Below are 15,179 nucleotides of genomic sequence, written 5' to 3'. Positions count from 1 at the left end.
GCTCCTTAGTGGAAGCGTGCACAGGCAGCTGCCCGGTCCCTAATTCTGTAACACGTGCTAGGGCTTTAAGTGGGCTGGGGCTAGCTGCGGCCCTATCAGGTTCATACAGGGCCCTACTGGGGTTCCCTCTTGTCCCATGGGAGCTCTGCCCCCCCCCCCCCCAGAGCCCAATGTTTTTTCCCCTGAAGCCTGGAGCTCTCACTCATGTGCAAGTGCTTCTGGCTTTAGAAAAAAAATCCCTTTTCCCATAATGGTGGCGATGGCACCAGAGATGCCCGTGTGCTGACGCCACCGTTATGAAGAAAAGGTGAGACCGCGGGAGCTTCAGGCTTTAAGAAAACAGGCCTCGGTTTCCAGCGGCCTCTCCTGTTCAGCTTTAATGGTGGGGCTGCCCCTCGCATGGCATTTCTTTAGCTAAGAGATGTAGCGATCTCTGAGCTAAAGAAGTGCCTTGCGAGGGACAGCGCCCCCATTAAGGCTGAAAGGGTGAGGTGCTGTCCCCTGCTAGGCATCCCTTCTGTTGATAGATGCAGCGATCAGGTGCTGAATTCTGCAAAGGGCTGCCTGGCGGGTGGGGCTAGGGGGTTGTATCACAGTAAACCGGGGACGTCAAGGGGGCGTGGCCTAACAATGGCAGGTGACCCCCTTAAGTCACGCCCCTTTGATGAGCCCTGGCTCGTTTTCTTTGGCCACTTAAGGCAGTGGCACAAGCCCTCCATGATAGGCTGCAGAGTGGCCAGTGGGAGGGATATGATTTGCATAGCTAATGCATCTTTTTCACTGTACGTGGTGGTTCGTTTAGGTCCCAAAGCCTTCGAGGTAAGGGACAGATAGCCCTAGGGAAAGAATTACCAGGGAACTAGTGCCATTAGGCAAACTATACCCCCCTCCCCACCTCCCAGGGCAAGAGCCGGTGCCAATTTATGGAGGGCTCAGAGGATAATTTAAGAGTGCCCCGAGTGACCAAACCATGACGCCTAAGAATGTCCACAGGCATCAGCTTAACATTCTCATTAAGGCAATTCCATGTACCACCACACATGCCAGGGCCACCTGAATAGGGCCATCTTTTGCCACACAGCAGTCATCTGTGAATGAAGCATGACATGACTGCTGAGTGTGAAAAGTCTAAAGTCCACATAAGCTGGTAATGCTGACCACCCACTGCCCACTTCTCTCACCTAGCACCCCCAGAGGGAAGCAGGAAGGATGAACAGTTCACAGAAAAGCCTGCGAGACATATCCTGCGGTGGTAACTTCCTGGAGTACAAGGAAAATGGCATTCATGAACAGTACTTTTTCACACTATACCATGTTATAAATCCAGGCCTACGATTAGCAGAACACCAAGATCCCAAAAGCCAGGGTTGGCTGGTTATTTTAGACCTGATATGAGACAACTTGAGATTGCTGTAAAGTTTCCTCTGAGTTATTCTGCTGTTAAGATATAAAGACATAGCCCAGAAGAGTTTGTGTGATAAGGCTACCGGCTTTTAGTCATTGTTTCACGCAGGCGTTCAACTTGTTTCCATGAATGATGTGAAAGACACTAGTACATAATGGAAGTTAAAACTGGGCAGAGAATAGGGACTCTCCCACACTTCATTCGAGACTGATGGAAGTATCTGCTGCAGTCCAGTATTACAAAGCACCCGTGTGAAAGGCACAGTAATTGCTTACAACATGTGGGATGCTGGAGAAGCAGACTTGGGACAAAGAAGGATGGCTACGCCGAGGCTAGTTTACCATACATTTGTCAACCCTTTGGGCAGGTTATCGCCCCTTCAATCCCATGGATGGCAACTCCCTTGACATTCCCCGCTCCCTACTAGTCACCCACCGCTAGAACCCAAGGGAAAATGGAGGATATAGACAATTATTGAGTGGCCATTCCTACAAAAGTTGCCATGCTCATTGGACCACCGCAGATCACACGCAACGAGTTTGCGAACACCACAAAAGTGTCAATAGACACGTCTATTTCTTTGCTGAGAAAATGCACCCAACCCAAGGAGAATGAGACACCCCAGACTGACATCCTACGTCGGATATTCCTCAACAGGCGCACAACATGTGGACAACAGGTAAAGTTCAAAGTTCACCTTGCTTCAAAATTGTCGACTGCTCGCACACATATGCCCATAAAGATGGCATTGGCCAAGGAGTCGATAAAGTTACTGTTGCTCGTAATTTTTAATTGGAGATCGCAGCTGGTTGTCAACAAATTTCTCACAAGCATGGAAACTGTATGATTGTTGCCTTTTGTTCAACATACAAAAACGAATGAAGATTTGGAAAATTAAAATGCCAGCGTTGCAACGCCTGCTGCTTGTTATGCTGCTGCCAGAACGCTGGTTTCCAAGCTGCCCGCTTGTCCTATATGCCCAAGGCTTGGGGGAAAATGCCATCAAGGTTGTGAGCCAGCAGCTTTTTAAAAATGATTTACCTCTTTTCGGAGGATACCCCCTAAACCCTAATCCTTGTTCTCTTTCTGCTGCCTGTGGCCGTAGATGACCCTCCAGATCGCCCACAGCTCTGGGAGAGTTCTACCAGGACCATAAACGCAGGCATTCATGTGGCACAGCAGAAAGCCTCCCGACACTCCCTGCTGTGCCCTTATGCCACCACACCGGCATGCATGCAGCACACCATGTTTTACCTTCGCGGAACCTTCAATGGCTGTGCCTGTCCACCAACCTAGTGACCCTATAGAGTGAACCCATGGTCTACTAAACAATTGCACCAACCAGGTCAATTTTCAGAGAAACAACTCCTCACCAATCAGAATAGATAGTTGGCCCCCATATTTGGCTGCAGGAGGATTTCCTTCTGCAAAGCAGTTATCACCGCCTTCCGTACCCTTCCAAACTCAGCCCACCACCACTGAGCCAATGCCACCGATGTGCATCCTTCGTGAGCTTCCATAGCACCTGGCGTGTCTTACTTGGCAAACCGCCTGTTGATTTAAGTAGTGCCCCAAGATTCAGACCATGCACATATTAGTGAAATTATAAAAAGAAAAACAGAGAAAACTGACAGGATTTCACCAACCAGGCTATAGCTTGCTAATCATAGAAAGTGCACTTAGGGGCATCTCTATAAACACAGCCATCCAGCGCCCCATTGGCCAGAACTGGCCATCTTCCATGGTCAATTCCATTATAGCCATAAGTGACAGAAATGAATGGGACGTTAATCCTCGAGTACAACCACCGCAACACAGAGTAATCTCCCACACCCACTGGAACTGGAATTGTGCCAGCCAAGTGCCATCAGTATGCAACACCAAAGTGCCCTATAGACTAGTGGGGTATATCTTTGGGTACCCTGACAAGGCTGCTTCAGGAAAGCATCTCTGATCAGGGCCCAGGAAGAACTACACCGGCCCCTTACCCAACTAATTGGTGTCAGAATCCGGCCATGAGGGTGGGTCACATGCCTAGTGATTGACACCCCTAAAAAAACTCCACCTCCAGCTAGTGTCTGATTTGGAAGATGATACCAGTTCACCAATCCTAAAAGCCTCATTAAATGCTTAAGGGTACGTTTCCAAGAACAGGGGGTATTGAAAGTAGACGCACATGACTTTGGCTAGTTTCTGAGCGTGGCCACATCTTGTTACATCAGCGAACAGCAAAAAAACTTCCCAGCAATTCAAGCTTGATCGCGAAGTTTCCAAACCGGGTGCAGAGAGGGGTTCTAAACAACATGAAAGAAGGTGCTGCTGTACCGGCTTTAAATGTATAAGAAATTCAGACACTGCCTGTAACATAAATCATTTTGGCCATCCTTATTTTCTCGATCTAAAAGACAGAGGTTTGAACAGAGACAACAAGATCAACATGATCCGCCAACACATAGACACCAACGCCATAACTGACAGTGCACTACACATCCCATCTCGCAAAACCACAACTAACTGGACAACTTTCAAGACACCAACTATAGAAGACCTCACTGCCTCCTTAGCATCCCTCAAGTCTACATCATATGCAGACAACCTCCTCCCTGTCTCTGTACTCAAGACCCTTCCAACAGAAGCACTCCTCCCTTACCTGACAATCATCAATAGCTCCCTAACTCAAAGCACCTTCCCCTCGACCCTTAAGGCTGGACAAATCCTCCTGCTTCTTAAGAAACCAACACTGGACCCTGATGATCTCAGCAACTACCGCCCCATCACACATCTTCCCTTCCTAGGTAATATCCTTGAGAAAGCTGTAGCCACGCAACTCCTCCAACACATTGAAGCCAATAACTTCCTTCAGTTCTAGCAATCTGTCTTCAGACCCAGATGCAGCACAGAAAGGTCTGCAACTGGGCCATTCACCGTTCTCGGCCCAGCCACTCTCCCCTGCACTGCCTTCACGGCAACCCCTGCACTACGGGACTGTGTCTGTATCCATACAGCCCCCCTTCCCAGCACTTGTCTGCACTTACCTCGCACTTGCCACCAGCTGGCCCTTGTTATTTATCCTGTATGCTGTATGCTAATAACCCTGTACTGCACTTTCCCCTCTCCCTTTCCCCCATGCACTTGTCCCTTCCCCTCTACCCTTGCACAATCTGAATGACACCTGGCCTAGTAAGATCGTTGTCTGTCTCCCCTTGTTCCCCCCTGCCTCGTCGCGCCTTGAAACACTTGTGTATAGGCGCGTTACAAATGCCTTATCATATCATATCATATCATATCGAGGTGATTGATGATGCCTTTAAAATCCTCTATGATGGCCATCCTTGCCTCCTAATTCTCTTGTTTGTTTGTTTGTTTATTTATTTATAATGCGCACCAGACCCTGAGGTAACCGGACGCAGCAGAACAAGAATATGCGAGACTTATATGTTGCCAGAATCTGGGCATTACAATGTTACAAATTTACAATAGTACAGAGATATCCACTTTACATATTTACACTGATACAGTATAGACAAAAGGTTGATAACAATTAATATACAGGATGCAGAGGTGGCATAAAAATAAAGATCAAATTCTAATACAGCATATGTACAGTTAGTCTAGGGTACAGAGGGATCTAGAGATGACTGCAAGTCTTTAGTGTTGAAGTGTTTGATCAAGTTCTTTGTAAATTGTAGGAATGGTTGGTCTGCTCTCAGGTTGTGTGGTAAGGCATTCCACAGTTTGGCAGCTGTTACAGGGAAACTGGTGCCACCAATTTTGGCAAGTTTGAATCTTGGTATTGCCAGACGGTTGGAATTGACAGTTCTTGTCGGTCTGCTAGATATAGTTCTCTTTATTTTATAGCTAGGAGCCGCATTATTGAAAGCTTTGTGTGTCAGGGAGATTGTTTTTAGATAAATTTTGTCAACAGTAGAAAGCCATTAATGTTGTCGTCTGACAGCAGAGATATGTTCCCTTTTATTTATGCCAAATGCAGCTCTGAGGGCATTGTTTTGTAAAGTTTGAAGCCTTTGGGTGATAGCTTTGTTGGCACCACAGTAGAGGGCGTTAAAGTAGTTGAGTCGGGAAAGTATTAAGGCTCTCGCTAGGATCATGCAGCTATCATTGGATAGGAAGGGTTTGCCTGCTCTTATTAGTTTACAGGTATAGGCTGTAGTTGATGCTAAGGAGTTGACCTGTTTAGTGAATGACATAGTTGAATCAAGGTAAAAACCAAGCGTTTTTACTTCCCTAGAGACCTTAATAACATTGCCATCTATTCTAAACTCAGAATAGTCAAGGCCTAGTTTGATGATATGGGCCTGTGTGCCCAGAATGATCAGCTCTGTCCTTGACCTCTGAGCAGCATTTGGCACAGTAGACCACCAGACACTCACTGACAATCTACATCGTCGCATGGGGATCTGAGCGATCATCCTCAGCTGATTCAAATCCTACCTTGCGAATCTCCAACAGTTCATACAAATTGATTCTTCCAACTCTACCCATCACCTGTGGAGTCTGAGAAGGATCCATCCTGTCCCCTGTGATCTTCAATATTTACATGGAACTGCTCGGAACCCTCCTCGCTTCACACAACATCCACATTCACCAGTACACAGATGGCATGCACATGTAACTCAAGCTATCCTCCATGGAAGACATCCACAGGCTCAAGGCCGGCCTCACATTGATCCAGTCCTGGATGTCGAGTGCTTACCTGAAGCTCAACCCCTCCAAAACTAATTTCCTACACCTGACCAACAACACCGAACACCCTCATATCCAGACCTGGCTCTCTGCTATGAACCTCGAGGGATTGACACCCCACCTCACCACCTGTGTCAAGTCCCTTGGGTTCAACATCCACAGACACCTCACGTTCAAACAGCCCATAGCAAAGAAGACACAAACGGTCTGGTATTAACTTTCTCTCCTGCTGAAAAGAAGAGTTTAGCACAAGGTAGCAGAGAACCATCCAGTGAAGGATTGAAGTGAGACCCTTGGTTACCTGTTCTGAGATGGCTTGGGGGAAGGATGGCCAGAGAAAAAGGCTTGAGTGCCATCAGAAAAGATGTGATAGTAAAAGCCAAAGGATGAAATAAGGCTTCCTAGGGTAGAGGTATATAGAGTGAAGTGTAGAGGTCTAAGGACTGATCCTTAGGGGATACCCACATGGTGAGGGGTGGGGGTCAGAGATTTGCAAGTTCAAGGAGATTCTAAATCTTATAGGTAGAAGGCACTCCAGGTTAGATCAGATTTGTGATATGCATGGTCCCGAAGAGTGAGGAGGAGAGTGGGGTGATTGTTGACCAGCAGACCACACTTCTATCTTCAAGAAACTGCACACATTTGTGCAGTAATACAACAAGTGGAAATGATCCTAGAAAAGTGAAAAATACTAATTATGCCACAGTCAGATTTGCTTTGAAGGTGGGCATTACATCATACAATCTCTCTAAAAAAACGGTCCCAAATTTGACTCTGTAGGATCTTGTACAGTCATCCCGCCATAGTGTCAGCCATCTGCAAAGGTCTGAATGAGGATCCACTGAACCCATGCAAAACAACTGACTATATGAGCAGGTCTTGCTTGATCTCTATGGATAACCGCACCTTATGGAGTTTCAACTGTATACCTTACACTGCCAGCTAGGATGGATAACTCCAATAGAATTATCGAGAGTGTGTAATTAAGTCAGCAAACCAGGCTCTGATGCTTAATTCAAAATCATTTTCCTGTCCTTCAGATACTCATGAATTGACCTGAATGCTGTCACTAGGTCTTCTGGTGAACAGTAATTAACTATCGTTGAATAAAACTCAAATTTAATTTAATGATTTGATTTAATCTTCATGTTTATTAAAATACTTCCTCTTCAGTAGCAACCCCTCGGAAACCTCTCTGCCAGCTCTCACTGTGGTACAAGGGCTGATCTCCTCCCTCCAATGTCCCTCTGTCCGAACAATCTAGATCTAAACCAACAATCCACTCATACATCACACACTACACTCCTCCTCACAACTAAACAAAATAAAATTGAAAGACGAATAAGAAAATAAACAACAACTAAAATTAATTCATGTTCTAACATAAACAACTTCTCCTTTGTGCATATTTGTCCACATTCCTTTTTATACTTATACATTAAATTTTCTTTTAGTTTGTTTGGAGTTTTCTGACTCCTTATGGTTCTCTTCACTCTTCCGTTCTCTCCACTGCGGTTAACCATTAGTGGATCTCTCATTATTACTCTCATTAACATCAAACGACTCTCCGTCTCTTTCTTGAATCCTTTCTCCTTGAATCATCATTTCTCCTACATGATACCATCATCTCGCTGCAGTTTTCGTCTCATCCTTCCTTCTCTTTCTTAAAACCCTGTTAAGATTCCATGCTGTTCTATTGTCTACTCTCACAGCATTTTTAAACACTCGATCACTTTTGTGGAACCAGAAAACCTGGATAACTCTTTTATCCCTTTTTGTCGCAACTTCATCTTAACATTATCTCCCACCACAATATCACCAACATTCCTTTTAATACTCACCATGAATTGCTTATCATGGTATTCCTTGGACTTCTTTTGGGTTGTCAACATTTTGGAAGCAATGAAACCTTTTTCTATCTTTCAGATCCCTAGCCTTTCATTCAGTCATGCAGGCGAGAACTTACTCTTTGGTTCTCTGCCCCTCATCAAACGGAAAGGCGAAACTCATGTTGCACTCAGTTACTGTCCCTTCCATCTTCTCACTAGTAGGAGGAATCCCTTTTAATATTTTGTTTCTCGATATCCTCTTGTGATCTGGTCACCACCTTACCCCAGGGGTAGAAGCTACAGGCCATACAGTGACCCTTCCTGCAGGCCAAAAGTACACTGTGATGTAGTGCACATCTTTCTTTTGAGTGATTATTTATGAAGTTTAATTACAATATTATAGGATAGTGTAAGTAATCTTGAGTGTGGGGGAGATAATTGGAACCCTGCCTTGCTGCAGGCCCCCCCAGCAAAATTACCCTACCTGTGACACTTTCAACCCACCCGTTCAGCACAATTACCCTACCTACAGTGCCTGTAAGTCTCTCACTTAGCACACTGTCCCTACCTGGTGTACCAGCAGGCCACCCCCAGCTCAATGGCCCTACCTGCAGTACCTGCAGGCCACCCCAAATCATAATGACCCGACCTGCAGTACCTGCAGGCCATCCACCCAGCACACCAACACTACCTGCAGAATCTGCAGGTCCCCTCCCAGCACACTGATGCTACCTGCAAGACATCCACCCAGCACACTGACCCTAACTGCAGTAACTGCAAGACATTCATCCAGCACCATGACCCTACCTGCAGTATCTGCAGGCCATCCAACCAGCAAACCAACCCTACCTGCAGTATCTGCAGGTCATCTCCCAGCACACTGATGGTACCTGCAGGCCATCCACCCAGCACACTGACCCTAACTGCAGTAACTGCAGGACATTCACCCAGCACACTGACCCTACCCGCAGTAACTGCATGCCACCCGCGACACAATTACCCTAACTGTAGTACTTGCAAGCCACCCCCAGCATAATGGCACTGCCTGCAGTACCTGCAGTACATCCACCCATCATACTGACCCCACCTGCAGTACCTGCAGCTCCCCGCATACAACGACCCTACCTACAGCCTGCCCACCCCTTACACTGATGCTACCTGCAGTAGTTGCAGGCCACCCTGCCAGTACAATGACCCTACCTGCATAACCTTCAGACCACCCACCCAGTACACTAACACTACCTCCAGCACCTGCAGGACACCCCCCTGTACACTGACGCTACCTGCAGTATGTCATGATATATCAGGCAGCCACTCTCAATTTAGGGAGTTCTTTTTCCCCCGAGCAAGGGGGCGTGCACCCAAAGTTCTTCTACAGATTCAACTTTAGTGAGGCCTCCAACCTGTCTCACACCACCCCAACAAATACCCTCTGTATCACCAATGAGCTAGGAACCAGGCCAGTATATACTAAGAATATATATTATTTAAGGTTTGACAAAGAGGACTAGCAATCAAAACATCAACCACAATGCTATGCCACTACACAATATCACAACTTCACATTTCTTCCCCCAATTGACTAACATAGGTTTAAAGGACCTTCAGTTGCTGTAAGACACGGGTAAAATTTTGAAGTTTGCAGTCACAATTTACATCGGATTTCTTGCTAATTAACCAATAGGAAAAATACAGGCTTTTTATTTCCATGAAATGCAGGGCTTTGAGAACATTGTTTTGGGATGCAAGTAAATAAATGGGAAATTTCATTTTTTCACTCTCTAAATTCACTTGAATAGCAGCATTTTATGGTTACTTATTTTGGGATTATGGGCGCTCCCTTCTGTACAGAAGACAGGGTTTCAGAAAGGTAGAGTGACCCAAGTACTTTATTCTCTATACCTGCTCTAACACACTGGCCATGAACTTTGTTAGTTTCAAACTCTAACAACACTCATCCCGTGATTTTCTATATGGGAATTCATTGATTTAACAATTCAATGTACTAAGGATCTACACAGTTTCCCCCATCCCACAATTTAATGGAAAGAATTAAGACAGGCAGTTGCCAACACATTTCAATTTAAATTGATATGGTGAGGTTCTTTAGTGGAATTAATTTGTATAGGATTTATTAAAATGTGCCAAAGATCTCCCCAGTACCACCCCCCTACCCGCTATGTGAGATGGGGATTAAGGCTGGCAGAATCCCCCCCACACTTTTGATAGCTTTCAGATATATCTACTTACATGGGAGGCCTTGTTTATGGGGCATCCAGGGAAACAGCTGGGCTCCTCTGAGGACAGCACAGATCTGGTTAAAGGCTTCGGTTAAGGGTAGTCCCCAGCACCCAGACTTCCTCTGGCTCCTAAAATGGCAGCCCCAGCTAGCTTCTAGATTTCCCAGTCTCTGTATCCCACGTAATGTTTAAGGCCGACCAATAGAGTGGGAAAGTCGAGGGTCCAAAGTAAGGTCGCAAGAGTCAAAATGTCAAAGAAACATCAGCAAGTAAGTCCCTCTGAGAAAGAAAACGGATCTCTTATGGGCCTGTTGACACTCCATTATTATGAAAATTCCCACGCTATGGATTGGCCAACTCTCTCCCTCTCCCTCCCACCAATACACCCACTGCCTGCTAATAGGACAAGGATTTAGGGGGTGTGAATGATGGAGGCCGAGTGAGGAGAAAGATTCATCATCCCAAAACGACAAGTGGGTTTAATTTCTTCAGTTTCCTAAAATCTAACAAGATGGCAGCTACAATAATCTTCAAGATAACTACAGGCACATATAAATTTATAAGTTCTATATTTTATGGCGAGTCGGAAAATACTAATTATATCTCGGCACACCCTTCCTGGGAAGAGCTACCATTTTTATTGATTTACTCCTGAGTCGAAATAGTCACATGTGTGCCCCTTGCTGTTTCAAACCTTACTTTCATAGCCTATCATCACAACAACTTTCTATTCTCTCAGAATTATGAGAAGGCTGTGATGAATATTTTTCTCATAACTCAAAATGGACCCACCACACAAAATGTGTTTTTACATGGTAATGACAGGCTTTTTATCCCCTTGAATATGAGACTGGGATTAGCTCAGTGGGACGTACAATGCACTTTTTATTCAAGAAACAATAGTCAATGGCAAGGCATCCCATGTGGACCTTAGTTTCACATAGCCCCCACCAATGTTAAGATAAATGCCTGTTCTTGTGACCTGACACGAACATCTGCTCATCAGCTGTTTCATACACAATGTTTGATCATCCATTAGTGGCTCTGAAGCCATTTCCTGAGGTCGCATTAGGCCTGAAAGGGTCATTTCTTTTGGCCACTAATTCACAGGAAATGGGAAGACCTTACATTAAAGGTCATTTATGCTGGCTGTGTTATCTGCAAATTTCACAATTTTGATCTACCTCTCTGTATACTCTTTTTTATTTATAACTGAAACCCAGACCTTCTTCTCCTGGAGGTCCTCAGCCAAAGGTCTTGAGGTTCAAATTGTCAAAGGCCCAGACCGTTCAGTTCAGTGGGGAAAACACCAGCTGCATCCATACTTCAGAAAATGCAGTTTACATGTAGCATATTGGGATTATATCTGGGCATGTGGTTTAAAATACACTCTTTCTTTTCTGCTATATTAGAACAGAGGTAGATTCATTAGTAATCTTATGCACACAGATAGGCCACAGTTAACATAGGAAACCAGTGTTCACTTTTATAAAAAACAAAATAGTCCTTTCTCTTTACATGCAGTCATTGTATATGATGAAAATTAAGTCTCTTTATTCCTGATAAACGCAATCTATCACTTGACTTATTTCTTAAATGTCAGACATCATTCTGCATATCCTCCAAATATGCAGTGTTTCAAAAGTATCATTTCTTTACACGTGCACTGCTGCAATTTTACATCTGTCAAGGTGCCTTTTCCCAGTTTACACAAAGTCAGCCTCTGCAGCACCCATGTCATTACCCATTCATTGGGCATATCCGTCAGATTTAAGCTCTCGGGTAGTCGCCCCTTCACTTGTGCACCTGTCCATGGACTTGACTAGGACCATTTCTTTCCATTTTACTAGGCATTATGTCAAAAATCACTGTTTTGTACTGGCTTGTATATATCAAAGGAACTCCTCATTAGCCAGCTTCACTCTCACAATAGGGGCCTAACATGGCCTCTCCATCTCTGTCACTATGGGGCTGTCTTTTCACCCCAAAGGTACGTGCAGGCCACCACCCCGCACAATTACCCTACCTGCAGTACGTGCAGGCCACCCCCCGCATAATGACTTTAACTGTAGTACTTGCATGCCAACCACCAAGGCATGCTGACGCTACCTGCACTACCTGAAGGCTACCCCTCACCCCCAGCACAATTACCCTACCTGCAGTCCATATACCAGCACGATTACCCGACCTGCAGTATCTGCAGGCAACCATCACTCCCTATCCACTGCCCCAGCGCAATGACCCAAACGGCCTCGTTCTCTTCTAAATTTAATTGTAACCTGTTCATTGGTTTTTGCACTTCCCTTAGGCAACATTTCCCTTCGGGAATTTGATTGGCAAATATTTTATTTTGATCATGGTTCCAATAATGTGGCCCCACCTGGACAGAACTTCACACCCTTTTCCAAAATATTCATAGTTGGATATATTTGGTTATTGACATTTTTCATGTTATTCTGTGTGTGAGGGTAAAGGAGAATGAGGAAAAGTATGTGTGGAAAATGTATAACTCTCTCTCCCTGACAGAACGTAGCAAAACTTTCCAGGAATATTTAAAGTTGGCTATATATTTCCTTTGATATGTTTCATGCAGTTCCATCCAAAAGGGCAACGGTATAAGCTTCTCAGAATTGTTTTTTTTCCTTTGGTCCATAGTTACTCTGAGTTTGTTAGTTCATGCAGGCCTTTGCTTGGCTCCGCTCCTCGCCTCGCCGTATTCCACCCGGTCTGCTGACACGGCCCTGGATCCATAGATTCTGAGCCTCAGGATATCCTCCACAGAACTCTTATATGCCCCTTTTCAAACTTATTCCACTGGGATCTGATTCACGCTGGCAACCGAACAACAATTGTTAAATCTTTCATCAGCCAATCACATTTCTGGATGCAGATTTTATTTGGTTCCGTGGACCATGCATCCGCATCCCCAAGCGATGAAAAATACATCATTGATTCTGGCACTTTTGTTTTGGGTCTTTAAAAAAAAAACACTTAACCGATTTATACCAAAACTAGTAAGGATTTCAAGTTGTCTTAGACACCAACAATGGCCTCTGCCACCTGGTAGCGACACAAGGTCATACCCAGATTCTAACATGGAAGGAGTACCCACATTATCCCAGCACCTGACTGACACTGACCTCTCCAAGGACAGTCACCAGATTAAGGCATCCTCCAGGTTTCCCGGTGGACCACTCGCCTCTGGGGGCCACAGGTGGGGGAACGCGACCTGATTTCAAACAAAAGGATTCTTGTGAATTTGGTTTAAAGAACCTTGAAAGCTTATTAGCAAGCACTAGGCAGATTCAGATTAACGCGCTAACAAAAGGTTTTCTGTTCCTCTCAGATATATATTACAATTTTGGAATTTCTTGATAGTTTCTCAGGCAGAAATGTTGTACAAAGGTCACTTCAGAAACAAGACACAGGAAGGAAGGCCAGGATGTGGGAATGAGACTGGAGAGCGAGCTGGTGCACGATAAGTAGAGCAGAAAGAGGACAGGGATGGCATGATAGCAACCTTATGCTGTCAGGTGGTGGAACAGTGATATATCTCGCTTCCTTTTGTCAGAAGTATGTGACTTTGTAGAATGCACGCTGCTACCACGTCCTCGGTGACGTCACCAAACTCCTTTTTAGCTTGATGGCATGCAGCTACAAATAGTGTAGTTATGCACGCCAAAATCGAACGGCTTGATGTCTAAATAGGGGTGGTCACTATACAACACAATGGAACTCCTTTAATTGAGCTTGCAAGGCAGAAAGGCTGTGTTAGCTACACCAGGATTGGAACTTGTGACTTTCATACAATCGCTCAGGGAACAGCAGGCAGTAGATGTGAATAATTGTCCAGTGTCTGACAGGCCAGGGCCTCCACTGGAGAACATAGCAGACTCTCACCTACTTCTGTACTTTCCATGGGTTTAAATTCAACATGCATCGTTTTGGGCAGAATTACCCTTCGCTCGCTGACTGCAGGATGTTAGCTGCCCAATCTGCTACTGCCCATTCTGCTACCAAAGCCCTCTTACACATGGAGCCCGATAACATCAAGGAAAGCTCCGGAAGCCTCTGCAGCTAAAAAACAAATGCAAATAACTCTGAGTAAGGACTGGGAATATTTCATGCTCGGACTCCATCATTTATTTATTTCATTGCTTTTTTTATAACACGCCCCATACCGTACCCGAGTTCGGTTTCAAAGCCCAGATCCGGGATTCGAACCTCTGTTGCTCTGCGTGGTCTTGCTTCCAAGACCAGCGTGTTGCCCCTGTTTTGGTACGTGTAGTTTTGAGTTTATAATATGTACTGGAATGCACAATGGTATGAGCTACACATGCAAAGACGCACCGAGCATGATATGAGAGCTCTGTTTCTGCATATTTTAAGGCACAGTAGTGTGCTTGAAGTAATGATGGTAGGCAAGAATATTGGGCAGTCTTATTCCTGCATTGCTATTTCTAACAGGCTTTAAATGTTCATGTCCAGCAGTTACATGTGGCAGAAGAGAAAACATGCATATATATTCAAATGCTGTCAGAGCAATACTTTCACTCTTTCATCTTATGCACCACGTGAACTGAATTGTATGCAGTGGAGTTATATTAACATGCATTATTTAAAATGTTGTAGGTCTGCTGGTACTCACTTTGACGTGGTGAATTTAATCCTTTGCCTGTGACAATTCCTTCCAGCAAGTGTGAATGTTAGTGTTATTTGCACTTCAGTTGATGCATTGGGACCCGGGTCCCCACCAATCTTGTTAGCAATCTTACCATTACAAATAAACAAACTAAACTAAAATAACTTTTAAGGCAACAAATTGAATCACAAATAAAAGCCCATTTCATTTTTTAAGTACTTAATTTATACCAGTTATGTCCACAGGTAAAAAAATTAGCTTTTTTGTACCACTTTAAATATTTTGTCACATCACACAATGCATTGTCAAATGATGACTACAGACACGTGTCCTTATCACGGAGTCACTATTGTGCAGCT

General features: G+C 44.8%; 1 protein-coding gene across 9 annotated transcripts in view; it reads left to right on the top strand.

Annotated features, from left to right (window-relative positions):
• Nucleotides 1-15,179, top strand: part of SEMA4A (semaphorin 4A) — a 733,849-nt gene that overhangs the window by 458,462 nt on the left and 260,208 nt on the right. The gene's annotated exons all lie outside the window — the stretch shown is intronic.

This window comes from Ambystoma mexicanum, chromosome 1p (assembly GCF_040938575.1).
Source record: "Ambystoma mexicanum isolate Mex_15411 chromosome 1p, UKY_AmexF1_1, whole genome shotgun sequence".
In the NCBI taxonomy this organism is placed as follows: domain Eukaryota; kingdom Metazoa; phylum Chordata; class Amphibia; order Caudata; family Ambystomatidae; genus Ambystoma; species Ambystoma mexicanum.
The sequence above is the reverse complement of the archived record's forward strand: the minus strand, read 5'-3'. Positions and strand labels throughout refer to the sequence as shown.